This window comes from Scomber scombrus, chromosome 20, assembly GCF_963691925.1.
Source record: "Scomber scombrus chromosome 20, fScoSco1.1, whole genome shotgun sequence".
Lineage (NCBI taxonomy): Eukaryota > Metazoa > Chordata > Actinopteri > Scombriformes > Scombridae > Scomber > Scomber scombrus.
Window position 1 is genome coordinate 16,171,158 of NC_084989.1, and position 23,932 is coordinate 16,195,089.

Sequence of the window (23,932 nt, forward strand, 5' to 3'; positions counted from 1 at the left end):
CAGTTGATATCAACAGCTGACAGATGTACCCTACATGATCACGTCATGCGGTAGTTATACTCCCAACACTTCACTGTTTTTTTTTGTTTTATTTTGTGACATCAAGTGACAGTGGGAAGAACCGTCTTGTTTCACGGTCTAATAAGGGAATTATATCTGGATTTATGTTTCATTTAATGTGATAGAGGGTATGGGTAGGGGTTTTGTTAGATGTGTGTGACTAAAAAAGAAAAGATAACTGAATAGTTTTCACCACCAGCAATCTGTACCAGCAGCAGACATCTGTAGGAGACAGCAAAAGCAGTCCATGTTGACTAGTTACAGTTCTTGTGGTGGCCATGCAGTATTTCTAGATGGTCCACTCAAGAAAAACCTAATGGTCAGTCATTTATGCAAATGCCCCAAAATAACATATATTATAGTGACAGAAGTCCTCCAGTAGTCAAAGTAATTATGACTGGTTCAAAGGAGGAAATCAAGTGACATTAATAGTTAGTGGTAAGTCCGTAATAAGGATGAGTTCAGAGTCAACAAGACATCTGATTCTAATAAAGGGGATCTCTGCTTGTTTCCCATTTTCAACCGCAAGTAAACATTGGTTTAAAAAAATCTTGACTAAACCTAGTCAAGCTGTTTTTGTGCCTAAACCTAACACAACATTATTATTAGCACTGTCACATCACAAAACATTTTTCAGTAGTGATTTATATGGTACAAAGAAGAGGCACCAGATCAGAAAAAGCTTCTGTGTTGTTCTGAATTAGATGGACAATGATGTATTTTGTCCATTAATTAGGGAAGACTTGTTGGATATTTCCTTATAAGCCATAGCCCCCATGTCTAGTTACATTTTAAAGGAGGTCATCAGCCATGGTGCCTATGCATTTGTGGTATACCTTACTGCAAGTATGCTGTACCTGCTTAACACATACATTTAGGTGAAAATTTAGCAGATATGATTTTCACCATGATCACCATCGTATTTTATCATATTAGGATGTTTATAGCAATCCATTTAATAGTTGTTGAGAGACTAGAGGAGAAGTCAGGGGATCACCAAAATGATCAGGCTTCATTGTCTGGGTAACTTGATTGTTTGTGTGAAATTTCATTGCAATCCATCAAATACTTGATAAAATATTTCAGTCTGGAACAAAGAGGCTGACTGACAGACTGGCATTGCCAAACCTAGAACATGCAAAAAAAGGTTTACCAATAAAAATTCATTGATGCCCTCCTCCACGTTGAGGCCTACTGAAGATTACCAGAAAGCAGATAAAGTGCTTGTAGATTCAGAGCACACAATAACTTGAGTTCCTGCCTTTGTTCTTGCAGTAATTAATACACCACCCGAGTTTGATCCTCAGATCTATTGATCTAATCAAATATGGCATGCTATTTCCAAAGCTTTGTTCACGATAGATATTCTTATGCAAATCATACCAAAGTGAGGCAATGTTAAATATCCATCGTCCAAGATCACACATTTTGCCGACTTTTTTCCACCTCCTGTGCTTAATGCTCCTTCCTCACTTTGATGGAAACATTTATATTGAAAACAAAATCAAAGGGGCCTTAATAGATTATGCCAAATTATAGAGTGAAAGGAAAAAATGGAGCATAATTTTAATTGGGTTTGTTAGCATGTGAATGTGATTGGTAATGGGGAAAAGGAAAAAAAATTGAGAGTTAAAGAGAGAAAGAGAAAGAGAAAGAGAGTAGGTCCTTTAAATCCCATTTCCCCAGATGAAGGTTATGCAAATGACCCTGAAGAGCTGAACCCCACCTCACACAATTCGGCAAGGGCCTGTTTAATTAGTGTTTTAATCTATCCCAATGATTCCACTCAGTCCACAATGTATGCAGCATTCCATCTAATTAAGCACGCTACTTTTAGGATAATCATCCATCTCCCTTTCTCTTCCTCTCTCCCCTTTTCTCTTTCTGGTTATTAAGGAAACATTGATCATCCTATCATCCCATCAACATGGCAGCAAAAAGGGACATCATATATTTTAGGTGTCAGCCAGGGGTCTCTAAAGGATGGCTAAAAGGAGGATAAAAGAGGCTGTGAGAGAGCAGGAAAGGTCAAATACAGTATACATTTTAAAGTCTGTTGTACAGCTAAATTAGTATGGCACATAAGAGAAGTGGAGAGAAAAAGATCTGCCATTAGTGAGAGGAGAAAAATCTTCAAATGGCATGTCTCCAAAATGAAACTCATTTTCATTTCATGTTACCACCCCTGTATTTAGTCACAGACATATTGCCTCTCCATAGATAGCTACAGTACCTGCTTGGTCCTGGTGCTATTTAGGAGGGGGGTAATGAGCAAGGTAATTGGACCCAGCTGGGCAAGGGCGTAGGTGGTGGGGGGAGCGAAGCTGCTAAAAGGTCACACGACGTTTTGGTCCTAATGAGGACCCCTCTGGGGTGGCACCACATCATGAGTCAAACTACGAAAGATTAGCCTGAAATCGACACACACACACATGCGCGTTATGGTGACTGCTGCTCTGGGTTTGACTGACAAGCTGACATTAACCGTCTTATAGCGAAACCAAAGAAGCCTGAAGGTCAGTATTTACTTACTGAATCAAAGCTGAGGACTCTCCAATCAACCTGAGCGAGAGGACAGTCACCCAACAGCCACTTTCAATGTAAATACAATGTACTTGCAGAGCTCATTAGCTGGCAATGTGATGGATCTGGGCTTCAGTGAGAATCCAGCCAATGGATTGCTTACTGTTACTGACTGTACAGATAACAGCCTACAGCATCTCTTTTTGGTCACCCCTTATATTAACCTCCCACTGGAGCACACTCTCTTTCTCTTTTTCCCAAAGACACACACACACACACACACACACACACACACACACACACACACACACACACACACACACACACACACACACACACACACACACACACACACACACACACACACACACACACACACACAAACACACACACAGATTTTATAAGCTTCAAATTAGCCACCAAATACTCCTGACGGACTGTGAAACAGAGATGTCAGGTCTCATTTCAAAGGAACTCCTCCAGCCATTTTAATAGGCATTGTCTGAATCTATCTAGTCTGATCTCTAATATCGAAATCTGATCCCTGCTGCTCATTTGATCTTTTCAGTTTCCGAGTCATATTGAGCCAAATCATCTGATGTTCGGCAGTCAAAAAAAGCACAGTAAAAGCCAAAAGGTTTTCCATTTGTGTTCAATCGCGCTCCTTTTTTATGTGCTTTCAATTGAAATAACATACACGTGCAACAGTTTTACTGGAGAAAATAACAGTGAAAATAGCCTGAAGGACATGGGACCATTCAATCCAAATTTAATGGATGTGCATGTGTGAATGAAGGTGTTAATATGGACAACAGCATAAGTTGGACCTGGAAGGTTTTTTCATTAAAAAACATAAACAAATAAAAAATAGAACTAATATTATCAAAAAACAATATGCTTTCTTTCCCAGATGAGTAGATTGATACCACTCTCATGTCTGTATGTTGAGAAACTACACAAAACAGCTGATTAGTTTAGCTTCGCATAAAGACCAGAAATATTGTGAAGAAGAAATAATCTGACCGATACAGTAACCTAACATAAACCTTTCATTCATTTACTTTGGTTTGAACGAACAAAATATGGTGTGTTCGTTAGTAAGTTTTGTTTTAGGACAGAGTCAGACTAGCTGCTTCCATCAGCTTTCAGTCTTTATGCTAAGCTAGCTAATGGGCTGTTGGATTTAGCTTTGTATTCTCCTTACAGGTATTCCTCTCATCTAACACTCAGCAAGAAATTAGAATATTTCCCTAAATTTCCAACTATCACATTTGATTTTCAAAGTTGGCCTCGTCGCATTCATTGCTGCTCAAAAACAGTTAAACCCACCACAATATATTGCAACCTACACTGTCGAATATGAAAAGTGTTCCCAATATTTGTGTGTGTTTGTTAATGGGGAGGACAAAACTTTTCAATATAATGCACTCCAGAACAACAAAACCCGCGAAGACTTTAATAATAAACAAGAACAATTATCTCATGACAACATCAATAAAAACTGAAAATATATGAGCTTTGTAAAAGTAGAATTTATGGCAGAGCTGTTCCTAATAAATTGCTTCCTGAGTGTAGACTGTATACTTGTGTTATCATCATGATTGCACTGACTAGACTATAATAAACCATAATCACCCCGTCTCTGCTCAGCCAGGTAAACAAAAAAGAACTGAAGAATACTCCAAAAACTCATCAAAGACTTGTTGAAGAAGAAGAAAAGGCCATTTCAATCATCAGTCTGAGGAATGATTCTTTGACATGCACACTAATGAGTAAAAAAATACCATAAAAACCATCAAAAACACACATTTAAGCTTGATTTTATGTGACCTTTAAATTCCTCTGTAGCATATGTGCTCGCTGCAAATTATCTAGTGGCAAAATATAATTTGATTAAAATGTTACTTTTTCGCCACCATATGCTGCAAACTGAGGCAATTGTGCACTGCTCATCATGGATTCTAACAGCGATTCAGAAATGATTATCATGAAGTCTTCAGAGCTTAAAGTCATGAATATATATATTCATTTTTCTGATATACGACACAGGGTTGTTATTGTTAGAGGCAATATAAATTCAGTATTGGGAGACAAATCGCCTACTGTAGGCTGTAAGTATTTTGTATTTCAACATGGCACAGCAGCCAGTGCTGTCACATGATCGTAATGTTGCCTCTTTGGCCAAATGGGGGTATATAGTTGACAAAATGCATATTTCACCATCCTCTGATTGATCTGTTAATATTGAATAACATCCACATCCATTCCATCTATCTCTCTCCCCCCTCCCTCCCCGGATCCTCAGGTCGTCTATTCACCACTTCCATCTCTCCATCCGTCACTCCAACCAAACAAAATGAAAGTGTTTATTGCGGAGGAGGGCTGACGCTCACGCCTCTCCACAGCCGTTAGGCTTATCAGCAGGCAATCGCTCCGATATTAAAGCTGCCATTCCGCCCATCACTTTCCCCTTGCACATATGATGGCTGTCTCTACCTATCAGAGTGGAGAGAGGAGGAGGGAGGGAAGGGGGAGGAAAGAGAGGGAGATGCACCTGATCCCCCTGACAGATAAGATGCACGGCAACTCATTTTTCAGTCAAAATCCTGGGCGGGAAACAAAAACAATAATATTCCTTCATAGTTCTGCGTATAAGGAACCACAGCGCTGACTTCCGAGCATCGTAACACTGCAGCAGCATATTCATTACATGTATGATATATAACATGGATGTGACCCCTTTAGATCTGACTTCTGCAGGCTGAAGCTTATCAAAATGTAAATCAGTTTACAGATATTGTTGTCACTTTTATAAGGCTTATTTGTTCGTGCTCAGTATAGCTTCTGGGAAATTCAATGGAGAAAGGATATTCTGCAGGAGACGCAAATGTAAAATGACTTTCACATGAGCTCAAACAAACATCTTGTAAATAAATTAATGTATTCTACTGTTTGAGCTCACGCACATGCACACACGTCGTTCCCGAGACAATCCTACAGACCTCCTCTCTCCTCTGTCTCTTCATGTTCCTGCGTATCAATTGTTATTCTGCTCATTTGCTTATATAAATCAAAGGACCTGAACCTCTGAGAAAACCTACAAATGAAACGGAGGGGCAAGGTGGAGCTGAGCCGCAGGAGAATCAAACAGTGTAAAGGTGAAAACAAGATGCTTTAACATACTCCTTCACCACCAATAACACCTCTTTGACGTGACATCATTTTTTACTAATATGGGATGAAGACACTATCAATATCATGTCCAAACTGAATACTAAATCAAACATTGCCGATCCCGCAGGTAAAAAACGGAAAATAAATAACAACTAACAATTGCAACTAAGGATTATTTTAATTACAGACTAATCAGTTAATTATTTCCTGTTTTATTAAAACAGCTTGCTTTTTCTGACCAACAGTCCAAAACCCCAAATTATTCCATTTATCAACTGAAAAACAATTCATCAGCAACTATTTTGGTAATTGTTTATTTGGTTATGTAATCTGTGAAGCAATTTTTTATAACAATATTTGTCAGTTTCTAGTCTTCTATGATAATCAACTCAATTATATGAAACAGAAATGCAACAAACCACCACATTAAGAAGCTGGAACCAGCAAATGTTTCCCATTTTTCATTGATAAATAATTTTAAAAGATGAGTCATTCAGCAAATTTTGGTTCATTTCTATCAATTGTTTATAATTTCTACACTGATTAATATATATTACAGTGGCTCTTTATTCATGAACTCTTTAATACTGCTTGGTTATAATACTGATTATCTAGAAATCTAATATGATTAGACATAATTGAACTTAATCCCTGAAAACTAAATAGGGGGTTACAATAAACCAACCTAATCAACCGAATAGAAAACAAGCCCTGTTCTCTCTCTCAGTATACCCAACATGACGATACCCATGACATCATTATGCTCTAATGTCCAATCAGCAGTGCCAATCATACACCACCATGTCTGTCACATGGCTGGACCATGCTGTTAACAGCAGGGGTCCTGGCTGGCTCACTGTTTATTCACCCTGATCGATCGTTTCCTGTGGATAAGCCAACAGTGCTCCCCAACAAACCAACTGCTGTTATTCAGCCTAAATCAACGCTCACACTCACCTTTGCTATCTGACTGAATGCAGCTCCTAAACTCTGCTTCAAAATGTCTCTTTTAAGATGTTTTTTTTGGTGTGACTATTTTCTGTCTGACACATTACAGACAGTGTTAAAGACAACAAAGCAGAGGAAGCAGGTAGGATATGAAGTCTATTGCCTGGTTTCATCTCCTGTAATGGCTGTAGTCATGCAATCAGCATGCGCCTTGTGTCCGAACCTGTGCGTGCAGAACCTGTCACGGCCTGAGGTATCAAACACATTACAGACCCCTTCCTTTTTCAAACAGAGCCTACATGACGCTTTTATAATTGCATCCTCCCCTTATTAGATGGCCTTTTCAAACATGGCTGAATAATACACCTGGATGACTTCTTGCCTCTGCCGCACATGTGCAGATGCAAAAGTGCACACACACACAAACACTGATTCAGACACACACACACAGTATCTGTTTCTTTCCCGCCTGGTTGATTAATAGATTGTGGCTGCTCTGACACTCTGTGTAGAATAGGCATTTTGCCTTTGATAGGTGCTGACACCAATTCTTCACGGACTGCAGGAGATTGGGGGAACAGAAGACGCAACGGCAAATGACTTGGAAGGCAGGCACCTCCAGATGTGGGAGAAACCCCATGGATGTCACTCTGCATTCTCACCGGGACACGTTTACATGGTTTACGCTCCCTTTTCAGAGATGACAATCTGCAGATGTGTGACATATGCGATGTGAATAACATCTGACAATCACTCAAAAAGAACGGACAGGTTTGCGGATTTCAGTGAGTGATGAAGTAAACAATGCACATCTTAAATGATCATGCTCGTCAGGAGTCCAGTATGATGCAGGGCCATGCTGCTGCATCTTTGGGTGACCTTTTCCAATAACACAAGCTGACAGCTTTGTTGTCAGTAGAACATTACAGAGCAGACTCCATGTTTTTGAGATAAAAAAAACATTTACAGCCGTCCTCAGGGAAACTTCAACAAGTCTTCATGCATCCAGATCTGAAGTCATGTACAGTATCATGACAATCAAAAGTTAGCTGAAAAATACTACTCTATTATTACTCTATATATTCTTGAATAAAATGTATATCCAAACATTTAAACATTCTTGCTCTGTGTATAAAATGCTTCATTTCTTTCCTGGGATGTGTGTGTGATACAGGATGAAAACATCTGGAAGCCTGCCACCGTCTGAAGGGAGCCTACTAGGGAAATGCTTACTGGAGGAAAGGATGGCAAGGCTGACACACAGAGCTGCACACACACACTCTTCCACTGCTTCCCCACTGAGGGAACTCTGACAGAGGCAGCCCTACCTGTCACTGTGGCAGCAATTATCCTGCAGGCTCTCTCCACAGACCGCCTCCTGCAGGTCTCCACATTACTAACCACATCACTGAGCACACACATACTGAGTATGCACACTGACGCACAGGAGGGCACACACTACACACCCACAAGTACACATACTGTACATATTCACAGACACACACACACACACACACACACACACACACACACACACACACACACAACACACACACACACACACACACACACACACACACACACACACACACACACACACACAAGCCTTCAAGCGTGGATGTGCTTTTCATCCACAATTCGCTCTCCACAAGCTAATGGCTTGAACGAATCGTAATGATGTGTTGGTGCAGACATCCTGCTCAAGCCAGGAGAAACACACATCATTATGAGGATGCGAGTGCTCATGCAAGCATGCACACATACCTCTTCTGTTATAGATAAATGCATTATCATAGATGAGACAGCTAAGAAGTCTGCAAATACACACAATAGAAACTCTAAATAAATCAATAAATATGCTAAAGCTGTCATAAGGCAGAGTTTGGAAACGTAGCAGGAAGCATTAACATGAGACCAGGATATGAGCTCCAGTGAGTCAAGAGATAATAAGTCTTGGATACTGAAAAAAAAACAGACATGCTCAGAGGGACAGGGTTTCCATTTTGGCTGCAGGAAGGTCTTCTCGAGGAAGGAATTTATCTGTTTCACGCTGGTTCACTGGAGCTTGGATCCAGAACCCACTCCGAGTTTCAGAAACAGGTTGATTGTACGGAGCTGTGAAGGGTGATTTCAGAGAAAGGGAAAAAAAAGAGTCCAATGTGACCTCATTACTGTAGATTTGTTCCGACTGTCATTAGTAATCACTAACGTCATCACTCAAGTCAGGAATATGAGGGAGAGGATGAGAGACGGGATGGAGTAAGCAGGATTGGGAGGGGTTGGCTGGGCCTCTGACAGTAATCAAGTATTTTGATCTGAAAACAAGATCTTTTATCAAACAGAACAGTGGACATGGAGAACATGTACATATGCAGCATGTTTTCCTAAGAAAACTCTTGGCTGGCAATTATCACCATCACACATTAAATCATTAATATGCTGAAGCTACCAAAACAGGATCTCAAGCTGTTTAACCAAAGCAAATTACAAACAAAGATGATACTACAGTGATTGGCAACTTCTTCACAACTGCTTACGTTATTTGCGTTATTAGTCATAAACCACAAACACAAACCTTCATTAAAATCAAACTTAACACGTAACACTATACAGTTACATATCAGTTCCCCACAGGGAAATTAGGAAATTTGGATGCTTAAATACAAACTCTGTAGATGTAAGCCCATACAATTCAAATGACCATAACATAAGTAGAAACCATTTAATCTATAAAGCAAAAATCAGGACTTTTGTTTCTAATAACTGTGTTCAGATTGGATTTCTTGTGAAATAATTAGTAACTCGTCATTTTAGCATAGATATGTAGTTAAGATATGTACATTTAAAAAGCATAGGAAAATAAATAAAATGACCTTTTAGAAGTTTAGATGTGATAACTATGATCAGGACAACAGTCAGGAATACTTTTAATATAAAGTGGCTCAAACCTTATCAAACATCATCAAGTCTGCTGTCATCACAAATTAGTAAAAAAAACATATTTACATATTTGCCACCATTGTCATTAAAGTGTTTGAAATGAGTGATTATTGTTCTTGATGAATTACTTGGTCAATAAAATGTCAGACAATAGCGAGAAATACCCATCACAAGTCCAAGGTAACGTCTTCAAATTGCTTGTTTTGATCAACCAACGGCCCAAAACCCAAAGAGAGATTCAGTTCACTGTCACAAAAGACAAAGAAATACAGCAAATCCTTTCATTTGAGAAGTTGAGACTTAAGTAAGTGGTATGTTTGCATCAAAGTGTTACTGGATTTACAAACTGGTAGCTGATTAATTTTCTGTAAAACTAATTCATTCGTCGATAAATAATTTCAGTTTTGTCTGAAATTGCTAGTCTTGCTTCATTGAAAGACAAAAGACGGGAGGCTTATTGAATAAATGTAACAGTATGAATCAGAAAGATGCCATCATTTTATAACAAAGTTAGAGGGAATTTAGTCTTGAAAGGAAAACAGCAACAATCCAAAATGGATCCTCCTAAATCAAAACCTGTGGTAGAGTATACATTTATCAGAGAAAAAGTATAAAAACACACTTGCATTGATTGTAAAGCTCTTGATTTGTCCCATTTCAAACATTTTCAGTCTCCCACTTCCACCTAATGCACCGTCTCAGCATCTAGATTAAATCTCCAAGTATTTTTTTTTTTTTTGCACTGAGGTATTCACGATGCTTTCGGTTAAAGGAGGTTAACGTCAAAGCAAGCACATTTGCTGTCAGCAGTCTTGAGCAAAGCCTATCCTTACCACTGAACCTCCAACCACGTCTACAGATGTAAGTACAGTGGACAGTTTTCCCAGAGAAAGTGGATCAAGTAACCCGTGGCTGCGTCCTATCTGCCTTCCTCTCTGCGTCTCTGTGAAGCATCCTGGCTGCTCCTCAGATCACAGTGTTAATCTCGCTGCGTTGCTTTCCTGTGTACAGCTGGGAGTGGTGGGTGTAAAATGAAAGTGTAACACAACAGTCTCACGTAGGTGTCAAAATGAGAAATATGACATTTCCCTTCTGAGACTTTATTAGTTCTGATATCATTTTGTATTCTGCCTGCCTGATGTGTCACTGGGCTCTTTTTTTATTACTATTTTGCTCCAGGACAAAATGTGATAATCATTATTATATGTCTAAAGCAGAGCAGCTGCGGCTGCAAAGAGAAAAGCAAGAAATGTATTCAGGAAGGGTTGCAATTCGAAAACTCTAAATCAAAATAAACAGTTTGACTGGCGTGTTTGCTATTGTACAAGTCCCACCACTCTGAATCAATCATCCTTTCTCAAACAATACCTTTTAAAAAGTGAGGCAGCAATTCGATGATTAAGCCTATACACCACAGACAATTTCCCAAATAACTGCAGAGTCTCGCTATATGTTCCAATCTCTCCTGTGATTGAAGTCTCAAGCAGTTAGAGAGGGGAAACACTGTGTAAGCACACTTCCCTGTCTTTTTAAGGACACCTGTTGGGCTGCATGGCTCATCTCCTCCTCATTTAGCCGTCTGTCTGGGCTCCGTGGGGCTGATTACCAGGAAGAGCTGATTCCAGTTGCACTGCTTATCAGTCTAATTAGAGCCCCTGGCAGGTGACTTGAAGGAAGTTGTGTGTCTCACGGATGTTCAGGCATAGCGATTTGTACTGGCATGATAGCTGTTCCATGTTACACAGGAGAAGACGAGACACAAATGCAATCGTAAATGAAGAATATAAAATGATGGCTTGAGAATTGTGGCGACAGATCACTCTTAGTAAATGTTTTTGTGGGAGATATATTGTCAGGGCCTTTCTGGGGAATAGGAGGTGCCTTCAGGCGGTTTTATGGATTATTTGGTATCACACTTTTTTTTTTTAAGGACATTTTGAGTGGTGACAAGTCAAGAGAAAGAGGTGACATCTTGACTAACATCCTCTGGTAAATAGTATCAACCTTCATGAAATGAGAGAAAAATTGAGACAGGCTATGGTTCTGTAGAGAATAGTACATCAGAAGAAAAAATGGAGAACGGAATAAACACACGATTTAAGACAGAAAAAAAGACACCATGAAGGGCAAGAGAAGAAGGGTAAAAAAGTGAGAGGCGGAGAGGGGGAGATATTGAGAAGAGTTAAGGACAAAGGAAGAATCTACAGGAGGCGGACAAGTTTCTCAGGTAGTGTATCAGTCACCGGTAAAAGGTCATTAGTCTGCTGTTCACACATCCAGGTGCTAATGTAACACTTCTCACACCTTCCTCCGGTGCCTTGGTCTGGCTGCCTGCAGGTTGGTGGGTAGAGAGACTGTTGTTTGTGCTAGAATAATATGCTGTAATCCCCCGTCTCAGATGTGGCCTTAACACAGGTAATTGGACTTGGAGTGTGAGGAAGCCTGTGGCTAGACACACACACACACCACTGTGAAACACACAGACTGTGAATAAGAAAAGAATTGCTCGTATTCTCAAGAAAGATAGGAGGTCACTTTCATTTTGTTTATGAAGTAAAGCTGCACTGTTTGTGATTTTAGACACATTGACTACGATCCATGTGTGTTTGTCTACTCTACTATAGGCTTCAAATGATAACTAGATTACTACTTATAGTTATATCCAAGCATCAACTATCACGGCTTGAGACTGAAGCTAATGCAGAAGTCCAAGTACTGCCAAGTGCAATGCCACCAATGGCTCTAAAACATCCCTGGCTCCAATTGACTCCCATGTTAAACCGGCTCCACCTTGCTCCATCAATCTTTAAATAGTCTATGGTTTTAACCCAGCATTGTAGTATTTCACTACATCAGATTGTAAGCTAACATAAGTGGCTCTGTCCTGCTCTAGCAGTTACACTCCCGCACCCCCAGCCAAACTCATTATTGGAGATAGTGTTATGTTCACCAAACACATCAGTTAGTCCTCATCCTTTAAAAGCTGTTTCTCTTGTAATGAAAAAGGTGAAACATGCTGTTAAAATGCTGCTTGTCTAGAAGCTGGAATGTAAGCTAACAGTTAGCAGGGTCATGGTAGAAAAAAATAACAGTGTGATCTTACATTTTTCCTTATCATACTTATAGGACTAACTACTATACAGAAGCTGAGAACGACTGTGCTTGCTTTTTTTTAATGGCATTATCTCTAGATCACAAGCTAATTTATAACGAGATTTATCCCAGTTGGAGATCATTCTCATTTGTTCATTCCTGACTTCTCTCCATGTCTCCCTCAAATGGATTGCACAACTATTTAATTCAAACACAAGAAGCCTTTAGGTGGCTCTTAAGGACATGGGTTCAAATCTGTCATATGTTGGCTCTTATTCACTTTCTCCACATCACTTTCTGTCCTTAACTCTTATAAAATGAGAATGCTTGAAAGATATTTTTTGGTACTTCTCCTACATGAAACATCCCATCATATTATAACCAGGAGTTAATCAACCTATTTGGCCATGACACAGATGTCATTAATAAAGGTGCCGTTAATAATAATCGGTACTCCATGACCAACATTTTCAGATTAAATCAGTTGCTGCAGTTGTCAAGACACCATCTATATGCAGTAATAAGAGGAAACAACTTTTTGTTTTCTTGTGATAATGGGTTGATTATCTTGTTATGTTGAGATACCAAAACTTTTGTTCTCAAGGTAACTAAATCATTAACTTGTGATCTCCAAATAACGATATTAAAAACAAAAAACTCTGAATGCAGCAGTTCTCGTAAATATAGAAGAAAAATGTTTTATTTATGTCATCTACATTGATCATCAGCTGGTGAGGCTGCTGACTTTTTTGGGTCATATGTAGCTTTAGCTAAGTCTTTCAGCACAATATCATGTAAATGTCTTTTTAAAGCATTTTTAAGACAAGACAAAAACAAGCCAATTAGAATCTTTAAAAATAGATTGATTAACTCCTGGTTATAATATGATGCTCCAATGTGACTGTCTCAACCTCATCAAGTCAAGGTAACACTTAGAAAATAAGTTTTCAAACTGTTTATCTTGATTTGTAACTTATATTAAAACTATGAAAAGTCTTTTAAACGTATCTGCTGGCAGAGACAAAGCCCCTCCTGCCTCTACAAGTGGTACTTGCAGGCAGGTCTTCTTTCTAAACTTCACTCAGTATATTGCTGTTGATGATTTATTTTACTGACATTTTAGATAGGTTTCCAGTGAGATATTCTTTAAGTTTATTTACCGACTTTGCTGTTGTAAACATTACCAATGCTGCTCTAGAAACAGTATTCAGCTGTAAAATATAAATCAATTTTATTCCTGTTCTGAATTTATTCTTTTTTTAAAAGATATTTTTTTTAAAACAATTCTTTATTAATGAAAAACAACCGATAAGAGCATCAATAAAGAGCCGATCCGATAAAGAGTATCGACAAGAACAGCAGTATCTATAAAATCATGACGATACCCATCTCTATTCCTGGATAAATGGTGATGATATATATATTCCTTTCCTTTGTGCCATCCCAAGTCAATCTGAGGTGGATATTGCAGTTAAATTGAAAGCGGGTGTCCCTTAAAGAGAGTTTTGAGATAGGAACGAGTTATCGCCTCCACAGAGAGCCCTGAGAGACACAGTGCTCCTCTGTAGCAGTCTGGTCTGATGCATACAGGCCACTGACCCATGACAGTCAGCCCGTATCGATTTAAGAGGAGGCAGAGGACATAGGGGAAAAGAGTCAGAGACAGAGAATAAGGGAGGAGAGAGGAGGTGGGAAAAAAAGAAAAACAGTAAGGAGGCCAGGGAGCAATATCCCTCTTAAAACGTATCCATAATTCATCATCTTCTATTTCTTTCTTTCTTCTGTACTTTCTTTCTCTTTCAGATGGGTGCAGGGCAGGGGGATTAGCAGCAATCTAGTTTGAAATGCATCCCTGTGGTACTCGTTTCCCACACATAAACACACACGCACGCACGCACACACACACACACGCACACACACAAACACACAAACATAAGGATGCGCACATACACACACACACACCAGGAATGTACACCTGCAGTCCTATAGCGGGAAAGATGGAAATGTGCCCAACAAGAACCATCTAGATGTCAGAGAATATTTTATTTTGAGTTTCTTGCTATTTGAAATTATAATAAAGTGAAGCCATTATTACAGGTTTTAGTGTTTATAATGTAAAAAAAAATATGCGTATAACAATAATGATGATAATAACAGACAAATGGCTAATAGGAATGTTAATCAGTGGTGCCTCTGAAAATGAAGCTGTTTCTGTGCAGCAGGAGGTGATGAACTTTAAACAACTTTGTCACTTTTGCTTCTTTACGCAGATGTGGTCTTAAAAAGGCATCTCACTTGTGAAAATGTACATGATAACTCCATTAAGCACCGTAAAAGAAAGAAAAACACATTATTCTTTTTCTTTGTGGAGGTGTGAAAAAACAGATGCTTTACAATGCAACATTGCAACCACATATTTTCAACCTATGTTAACACAGTAATAACTATTTTCCCTAAGATGCACATCTATAGAGGATGATTTCACACTTCACAATATAAAATCTGTTGAAGTCACTTGGCTTAAATGCAGGAACTGGTGTGTACTTTACTGTGCCTTACCAAAAGTTTATTTCCAATAACTGATACTTTGTTTGACCAGACCTATATTGTAGTTGCTTTTAAAAACAACAGAGTTTAAAAAACATTAGACATGTCATTACTTAATGTAATCAGGAGTTTTGCTGAATCCAGTATTGATGTTCTTGTGATGTTGATCAGGAAACTGGTAAACCATTTTAAACTGAAAATAAGAAAGTTGTATAAATGTTATTGTAACCTCCATTTAGGAACTTACCAGTGTATAGAAAATAATTAATAGTTTATAAGACACTATTATGCGGCTTTAAGCATATATAACAGCAGTGTTTATTTAAAATTAATCTATTTCGGAAAAAAATACGAAGCAGCCATAATGACTATATTAAAAATAAATAAATAAATAACAGTAAAACATAGCTGTAATTAAAGCTGAATGATATATTATTTTTATATTAAATTCACAATTTAAATGAGAACAATTTCAAACTGAATGAGCTGCATTTAAATTACAATATTAATGTCGTAAACAATAAGCAGTTAAAGTTTTAGTAGGCAAACAAATCTTGTTGCTGTTGTCTCTGAAATAAGAAGAAGAAGCACCATGCTGTTTCATTTTGATCTTGTTTGGTTAGATAGAGAGTGGTATGTATGGTTCCCTTGTTGAAATCACATATATAGTGCTTATAAATGCTTAATAGTGGGGACTGAAATAAAGAAATACCAAAAAAATAAATAAAAAAATTACAACCCAAATCAAAGATGAGATAAATCTATTAAAATACGCAGCATGTTTCATCTAATAAAGGTAAAGATGTTGATGACTTTGTACATTTATCCTTAAATAAATCATTCAGTTCAGTCAAGGACCTCTCCAGGGTGCAACTGTGCATTATACTGTTCATGTCACTTTGCAATCCACCTGCAGCTCAGTCACTCCCACAGCTTTGCAGACAGCGGGGGGTTCATACGTTTTGTATGACAAGATGTACGGAAGCCCCATGTAATACAGCTGTGCCGTGGGCATATCTTGGCATCCACGCTTCTCCTGCTTTTCATGAAGACCACGGGACTGAAGAATCAGGTCTTTACAACCAACATCAAGAAAACAAACATCATAATCTGTCATTTTTTACTGTGTTTGTGTGCCTTTTAATCTTGGATAAAAGTTTTATCAACTCCAAAGGCAACAGCTAACACATCCCTCTGACCATATGCAAACCATAACATCTAAATCCACATGAAGGAGCCAGCGGTTAGTCATGGCCGTGACTCGCCTTAATTACTGCTTACACTAAACTACTGGAACGCCACAAGCTGCATCACAGGTAAAAAGGGGGCAAGAGTGGTCCACACACACACACACACACACACACACACACACACACACACACACACACACACACACACACACACACACACACACACACACACACACACACACACACACACACACACACAAATAGAGAGAGATGCACAAAGGAAGTGAAAATTGAACATCTGTCTTTTTTTCCTTTCAAGCCCTGTGCCAAAGAAAGCTGGTGCTGCACCTGGACATGAATTATAGAGAGGCACTTGGATGAGGGGGATGGAAGAAAAAGAGAAGAGGAAGAGAGGTGAATGAAAATGAGGGGACAGGGTAGATTTCACGTCTCCCCCATCTGGAGACACTCACTGATGGGGTTTCTATTGGGTCAATGATCAATGCAGTGCCAATAGCTGCCAATAAGGAATACAACTGTGACACAGTGTGCTATATACTGCATAAAAAGTGATATTAAATTGTGTGTGATGGCAAATAACAGTGGAGTAAATATATTTCAAGATAATGACATAAAAACAGACATCTCATTGTGCCTCCTTTATTGAAAATGTTATGAAATGGCCCTAAAATTCAACACTATGTTTTCAGACAGTTGTAATCCTTTAGAAACAAATATATAATTATACTCAAAGAGGAACTACAAAAGCAAATAGCGCTTTGAAGATGGAAAGCCCGAAATGTCACCCACCCGCTTTGAAGCTCCCTGGCTCTCTTTGTTTCTCTACACTTGTAGCTCACAAAACCACTGGCAGAGCACACTGCATTCAGGGGCCAATTTAGTGCGGATGCACCATTAAGAGAAAAAACACACACATACAAACACATGCTCATGAGCTCAGACAGTGATATAGTGTAAAAAATACAAACAAGCCCACACAAACACACACGTACCTGAAAAGGCTACATTGTGCGGTAAATGTAAGGCCATCTCCCTTTGTTTTGTACCAACCCTTTGTGGTTTAAAGCGCCCAGTGTCATCTGGTGCCTCTTTGATACAAACATGCAGCGTGGTTGTCTAGTAACGGTCATATTGAACAACGACAAACAATACGTATATCTTCAGCATATATCCTTAACGTCTATATTTAGGTTGTTGTGACTATGGATTTGTCACTCTTGATTCAGTTTTGAATGTTTAACAGCTGGCTTAAGTAGAATGACAGAGGTTGTAATTAGAGCGGTCATAGTTATTACATTAACACAATCAAGTCACGCCCACCGCAGAGTCAAGCTGATCAGCGCTGAGCGATCGGCTCAAGTGATGGCACAATAGTTATTCTCTGAGGCTTGACATAGAGAATGAAGTATCCGTCGAATGCTGACCAATGTTCCTACTGCAATGTTGGCCTCATTACAACAATGCTGGCATAAAGACAGACATTTAGACTATAAAGGCTATAAAGGATAGACTACTACAGGGATAAATGCATTCGAAAAGTTTACTATATCGGTCTGAATATAAGATGTTTCTTTTTTCCTGGAAAAATGTCGAACAAGTACAGCTGTAAAACAGACTCCTACATGGAGTGTTTTATGATGGGATTTTGATGATTAGTGAAAACAAGTCCAAAGTATCTTCTGACATTTCTATGACATGTCGTGACATGCAACGTAATATGTGAAGCTACCAAATATCACTGTTACAGATGATAAGGAGCTCAAAACTGTAGGAACCTGGTATTAAAAAAAAAAAGTGTGAAAAGGGGAGGGGGCATCTTATAATCAGGGTTTTCTTCGGTTGTTTTTTCTTTTGGATTTTGGCTATTACTAACCAGCTTTCTTGTTTTGTTAATGTGGTTTAATTCATTGCGTCAACATACAGTACAGGCTGCCGTAGCCCAAGGTTTCTTGGTTGTGATAGTTTAGTAAAAGCACTATAAATGTACTACCAGGCCCAGTGTGTAGACTTTCAAATTTGCTTGTAGAAACCCTAATGAAAAATATATGAAAATTACCTGAAAATGGACCTTGGAAATGTTTCAAATTCTACACATAGTGGCTTTAATGACCCTGAAAAGTAGCACATATAGAAAAGTATGAGGTTTTGCCTGTGCAACATATTATTAAGCCTCACTTTGGGCTATTAATGTGTCAGAAAATTCTGATTTTCTTAAGCAAGCAATTTGGTAGTGGGGTGACAAGTTCATGTGTTCTGTATATATAAAAATAAATCTTAACGTTTTATATATTACAGTCACCTGCATTAATTTATCTTTTTCTAAATAACTAACATTCATTTCGTGAAGCAAGAACACATGCACTGGTTAGATGTAACATAATCTCTAGTGCAGGAAGGGATAAAAAATCAGGTTTGAAGGTTGAGTGTACGACTAAATGACTTAAGATGACTCATTTTGGCAGTGTAATGTATAAAGTGTCATAGTGTAGCTCCCGGTGGGTGTTTCCGTTTTGGTCAGCATCACTGTCCCTCCTACTATGATGAACGCATCATGGACTGACAAACAGGAACATAAAGCCTACTGCTAAAGTCGACAGCGGAGTCTAATGGGGAATGTTTCAAACTTTGATTTCCTTTTATTGAATCATGACTTATAGCAGGAGATGGAAGGAAGCTCATTTACATAGATGTTTGTATCAGCTGCCTCATAAAGTAGCACCCATCGAGTGCACCCCGGTGCATACAACAGTGCATACAACAAACACGATGTACGAGTACCTGCTGTTCTGGACATCATGAGAGCCATCAGCACATGGTCTCCCACTTGGAGTAGCGTTCGCTGCTGGTGCAGGCATGGAAGATGAAGGGTCGAGGGAATATAGACATGAGGGGCGAGCAAAAAAAGAATAAGAGGGAACTGGTAGTGGCAGGACTGAAGAGGAGGTTGGTGCTTAAACCCGTAGCATTGGACACCTATCCACCATCTCTGTGGTCAGACAAAATCTCCAAGAAGTGACAAACAAACCTCCAAGAGAATACAAAACACAGAGGCCCCAAAAGAGGTTTCAGATACAGACTTCTGGAGATATTTTCTGGCCTTTTTGAACAACATTGTTTGAGCAGATGCAAAGAAAAACTCTGATGTGTGATTCAGACACTAATCATCATTATGTTTTTGTGGCAAAATGTGCAGTTGTATCAGTTCATGAAAACTTGAAGCTAGTGAGCCGTTCTGTTATTAAGTTCACCACCATGTGTGAGGAAATGTGTTGTTGCCAGCCGTCCTGCATGGCTCAGCTGGAAATTATATCATGGTAAAAGTCCTTGGTCAGATAGAGATTGCATCATCAACGCTCTGGCTCAAATCCAGAGAATATCAATTACAAAATTTGGAGTTGCATAATGACGAGTCCCTGTTTGTACCAAACAAATACAGACTTGAAAACTCAGCAAGACAGTGCAGAAACTTTTGAGTCTAATATCTTTTAAACAGGGAATTATAAGTAGAAATTAAAAAAATGAAATACCATAATAGCAGAGAAACATGTCTCTATCCTGGATGTATAGAATTGAAGGTAACACACCCTAATTAGCATTAATAAACATATAAACATATAATAATTGGTGTATAACTCACTATAATGTAGTTGTAACCAGATATAAGTGTTTGTTAAAGTTGCAATGTCCAATGTAGTTTAGGCTGGTGTATAAAAGGTAATGAATGACAATATAGTAAAACACGGTTGTAATAAAATAAAATATATAGGAGGTAAAATATCCGAGGAAACACTGAACACTGAACCAACTAAATACCAACAGTTATTACAACTAATGTTATTACCGTTATTGTTATTACTAGTTAAAACATACTTATTATATTCCTTTTCTGCCAAGTCCGTTCCACCACTCAAGTTAAAAGTGAGACTTTGAGTTCTAGTTGTAATTCTCTTACAAGCATATATTACTTTAGCGCCTCTATCAGTGTAAATGTATTCATAACCTTGTCACAGAACTGGATTTTTATCAAAACGCATTTTACTGTAGGACAGACTTATCAAACAACTTCAATTTAAAAATTATTGTTTTTTTGAGAGGTATGTTAATACCTCAGCATCATGCTTTGACACACTCCAGATTTCAACATATTGCTGTATTCATTTCTTGATCCGTGTACTTCTCATTTCTTTTTCTTTTTTTTTTTTACTTCCAATGAAACAATGCATATTCAATTTTTGTTTACGAACTCAGGGTCTCTCCGGGTGTCTGAGAAAGGTTGCTCCGCTGTTCCAATTTGCGTTGTGTTTCACCCCCTACTCATTAATCTCCCTCCATTCGCTGATAGCTTCGTTTTCGTCCACTAGAAATCGCTTTCAATTATTCATGCCTATTTTCCACAAATACCTTGGAGATGGAATTAGCAAACAAACAATGCCAGGCGACACTAATCCTCGTCTACAGCAAAGATCCTTTAATGCACTGGAGATCTGGCCGGCTGTTGACAGGCACCTGTTACTGTCTTCAGCTGCTTCGCAACAGCAATGTTGACACAGTAAATATGTTTACAGGAGCAGTGTAGCCCTGACCCCACACTGAGGTGCAGCAGGGATAATACTGAAGCAAAAGAGAGTGGAATAACTAAGAGCAGGAGAGCATAGAGAAAGAGCAAGCACGGCAAAGACCACGACTGACAAGGATAAACAGGATAAAAAGGAATTTAAGACCCAGCCCAATTCATTGGTTGGAGCATTCTTGGCTTCTCAACACAATAGAAAAACGTTTCCACATGACACCTTTTATGTGGCTGACGACAGCTTGCTCTCTGGGCCAGGGACAAGGATAAAAACTCAATGTTTCAGACTGATTTTTAAATGCCATTATGCCCTGTAAAAGAATTGTTAATAACTGTCTTTAACTGATTGAGATATTGCTGTTCCTGGAGGCACTCAAACATTCAAGAGGAGCAAAGAAAAAATTAAAATCCAATGAGGATGAAGCATAATGACCTTGGAATTAAAAAGACATCTGACGCCCTGATAAAAAGGAAAAGTTTCCAACAAAACAAAGCAAAAATATTTAGCAGTCTACTCATACAACTCTGGTTATCTAGCACCCTGCAGCAAGCAAACATGCACGACACACACACACACGCACACACACACACGCACACAAATGCATACATGTGTGGAGTAAATAAATTGCGGTTTACCTATTGCAACAGACAGCAGAAGTTTCTGAGATCAACAATGCATAAACGTTAAAGGAAGACAGAAAAGTGAGATGTGTCATATCACATAAGCGTCATTGTGCGTTTATGCTTGTGTGTGTGTAGATATATATATAATGTGTGTGTGTGTGTGTGTGTGTGTGTGTGTGTGTGTGTGTGTGTGTGTGTGTGTGTGTGTGTGTGTGTGTGTGTGTGTGTGTGTGTGTGTGTGTGTGCCCTCTAGCAGACGGGAAGATGATGCAAGGGAGCCTGGCAGGGTACTACTGAGACTGAAAGAAGATAGTGAGACTGACAGTTTCGACGACTGAGAGCCGGGTTTGAAGCTGGATGACACACACACATACACTTTCTCACACATACACAGCCAGGGGCAATGGAGGAGAAGAGACCGAGGAAGACTTTGATCACCGAACTGAGCACATTCAAGCACTCAACCAGAGAGGGCAGTCAGTGATGAGCAGGAGAGGAGGAGAGTGCCCAGGGAGAGAGGGAAAGAGGGAGGAAAGGGAGAGGATTCGGATTGTTTTCTGACCTCTATGCTCATTGATACAGATGTTAAAGCATGAACACACAGACAATCAGGCATCCGACACAGACACTGCTGAGGTCCGTTATTTAAAAAAAACACACATACTACAGGTTTTCTTGACAAGTTTCCTGATCCCATGCTGACAAAACTAATTTCATTTCAGCCGTATGAACACTTTGTCTGGACCGGAGCATATTGAAAACAACATTCAGAAAAATTTAATTCACACTTATTTCTTTAGCCTCTGGCGGCTTGCTGGCTTCGGAATGGTAAATATTACAGTATCTAGCAGAAGCTGCAGACACAGCCGCGCACCTGCGTCACATTTGAATCCAGCGGCTTATATTACCTTTACAAACAGTGTATGTCCAAAAACAGGCAGCTATAGAGAGCCGCAGAGCCTTCCTCCACGCCTGAGATGCAGGTGGATAAACCATTGTGCTGTTTGCGAAGAGAGCAGTTAATTATCATTGGCATTTTGACAAGTGTTTGCCAGAGTGAAGGTCAACTCTGTCTGCGTGGGAGATCTATGCTAATCTGCTCAGCTGGAAAAGACCACCACTCACCACTCAAATGGTAGCTACCACCATTATGCAGCCACAGCTAACGCGTTTTCACTTTACTGTCTGCAACGGTATGTGTGTGTGTCTGCGTTAGTGTGCCTGCGAGCGGATCACAGAGAGTAGCAGGCCTTCCCACAGAGAAGAGAGAAGACACAGATAGACAGAATCAGGCAGACAGACACAGACATATGGAGTAAGATAGAAAAGAAACCCAGTTATATATAGACTGGTTCTCTTATGTTTTTAGAACAACACAATAGACATACATGTGGGTGGAGTACATTTTACATCCGCCCAGAAAGTCTAAAAGTCTCTCCTCTTGGCTTTTAGGCAAACTTCTCATTGTCTTTCCGCCTGGAAATACTCAGGAATTTTCTCACCAACATTTTCTTTCTCACTCTTCCCCGATCTCCTTTCTGCTGTCACTTACGTGTGAGTGTGTGTGTGCACGTGTGTATGTGTGTGTGCGTGTGCAAGAGGCAGAAACATGGGCGCAGACATTGTCTACGTCCATGTCTCTGCATGTCTCCCTGGGGTGACAGCCGTGTGTCAGGGTCTCTGCTCTCTGCTCCAGATGGCCCAGCCAGTTGCTCTCAGTGTCCCCAGGCTCCCAGCGCTCATTGACCAGGGCCGGGGTTCTCACGGCCTGGGGGCCCGTTGACTCATTGCTGTGGCCTGGCCTCTGGGGCCTTTGGGGCCTCCGAGGGGCTCTGGGGTCGCCCAGCCGTGACAGCCGAGACAATAGGAGTGTCCTCACCCAGCTCCCACCCACCACCTACCAGCCTTTCTTAACACACAGATATCCACTCACACACCCTGATATTTGGCCTGATTATCCTTGACCACAGTTGGTCGACAGTGGCCGAGTCACCAGCCATTCATTTTTATATCAAACACCAACAGAACTTGCTGACCAGTTAAATATATTTAACAAGAGGCTCTGAAATAAAGTGCAATCATAACAAAAGCTGTACAATATGGAAGATGATCCATTAAAACACATCTACATCATCAATTATAAGTCAAAAAACACAATTATAGACACTTCATGAGGGGAAAAACACCCATCCTACACATAAATCCACCTACTCACTGTGCAGAGCACAAACATGTCAGTGAA

The 23,932-nt window shown here is 39.5% G+C and overlaps 1 protein-coding gene across 1 annotated transcript in view; it reads right to left on the reverse strand.

The window, feature by feature from the left end:
- Positions 1-23,932, reverse strand: part of ptprn2 (protein tyrosine phosphatase receptor type N2) — a 124,071-nt gene that overhangs the window by 49,310 nt on the left and 50,829 nt on the right. The window lies entirely within an intron of this gene.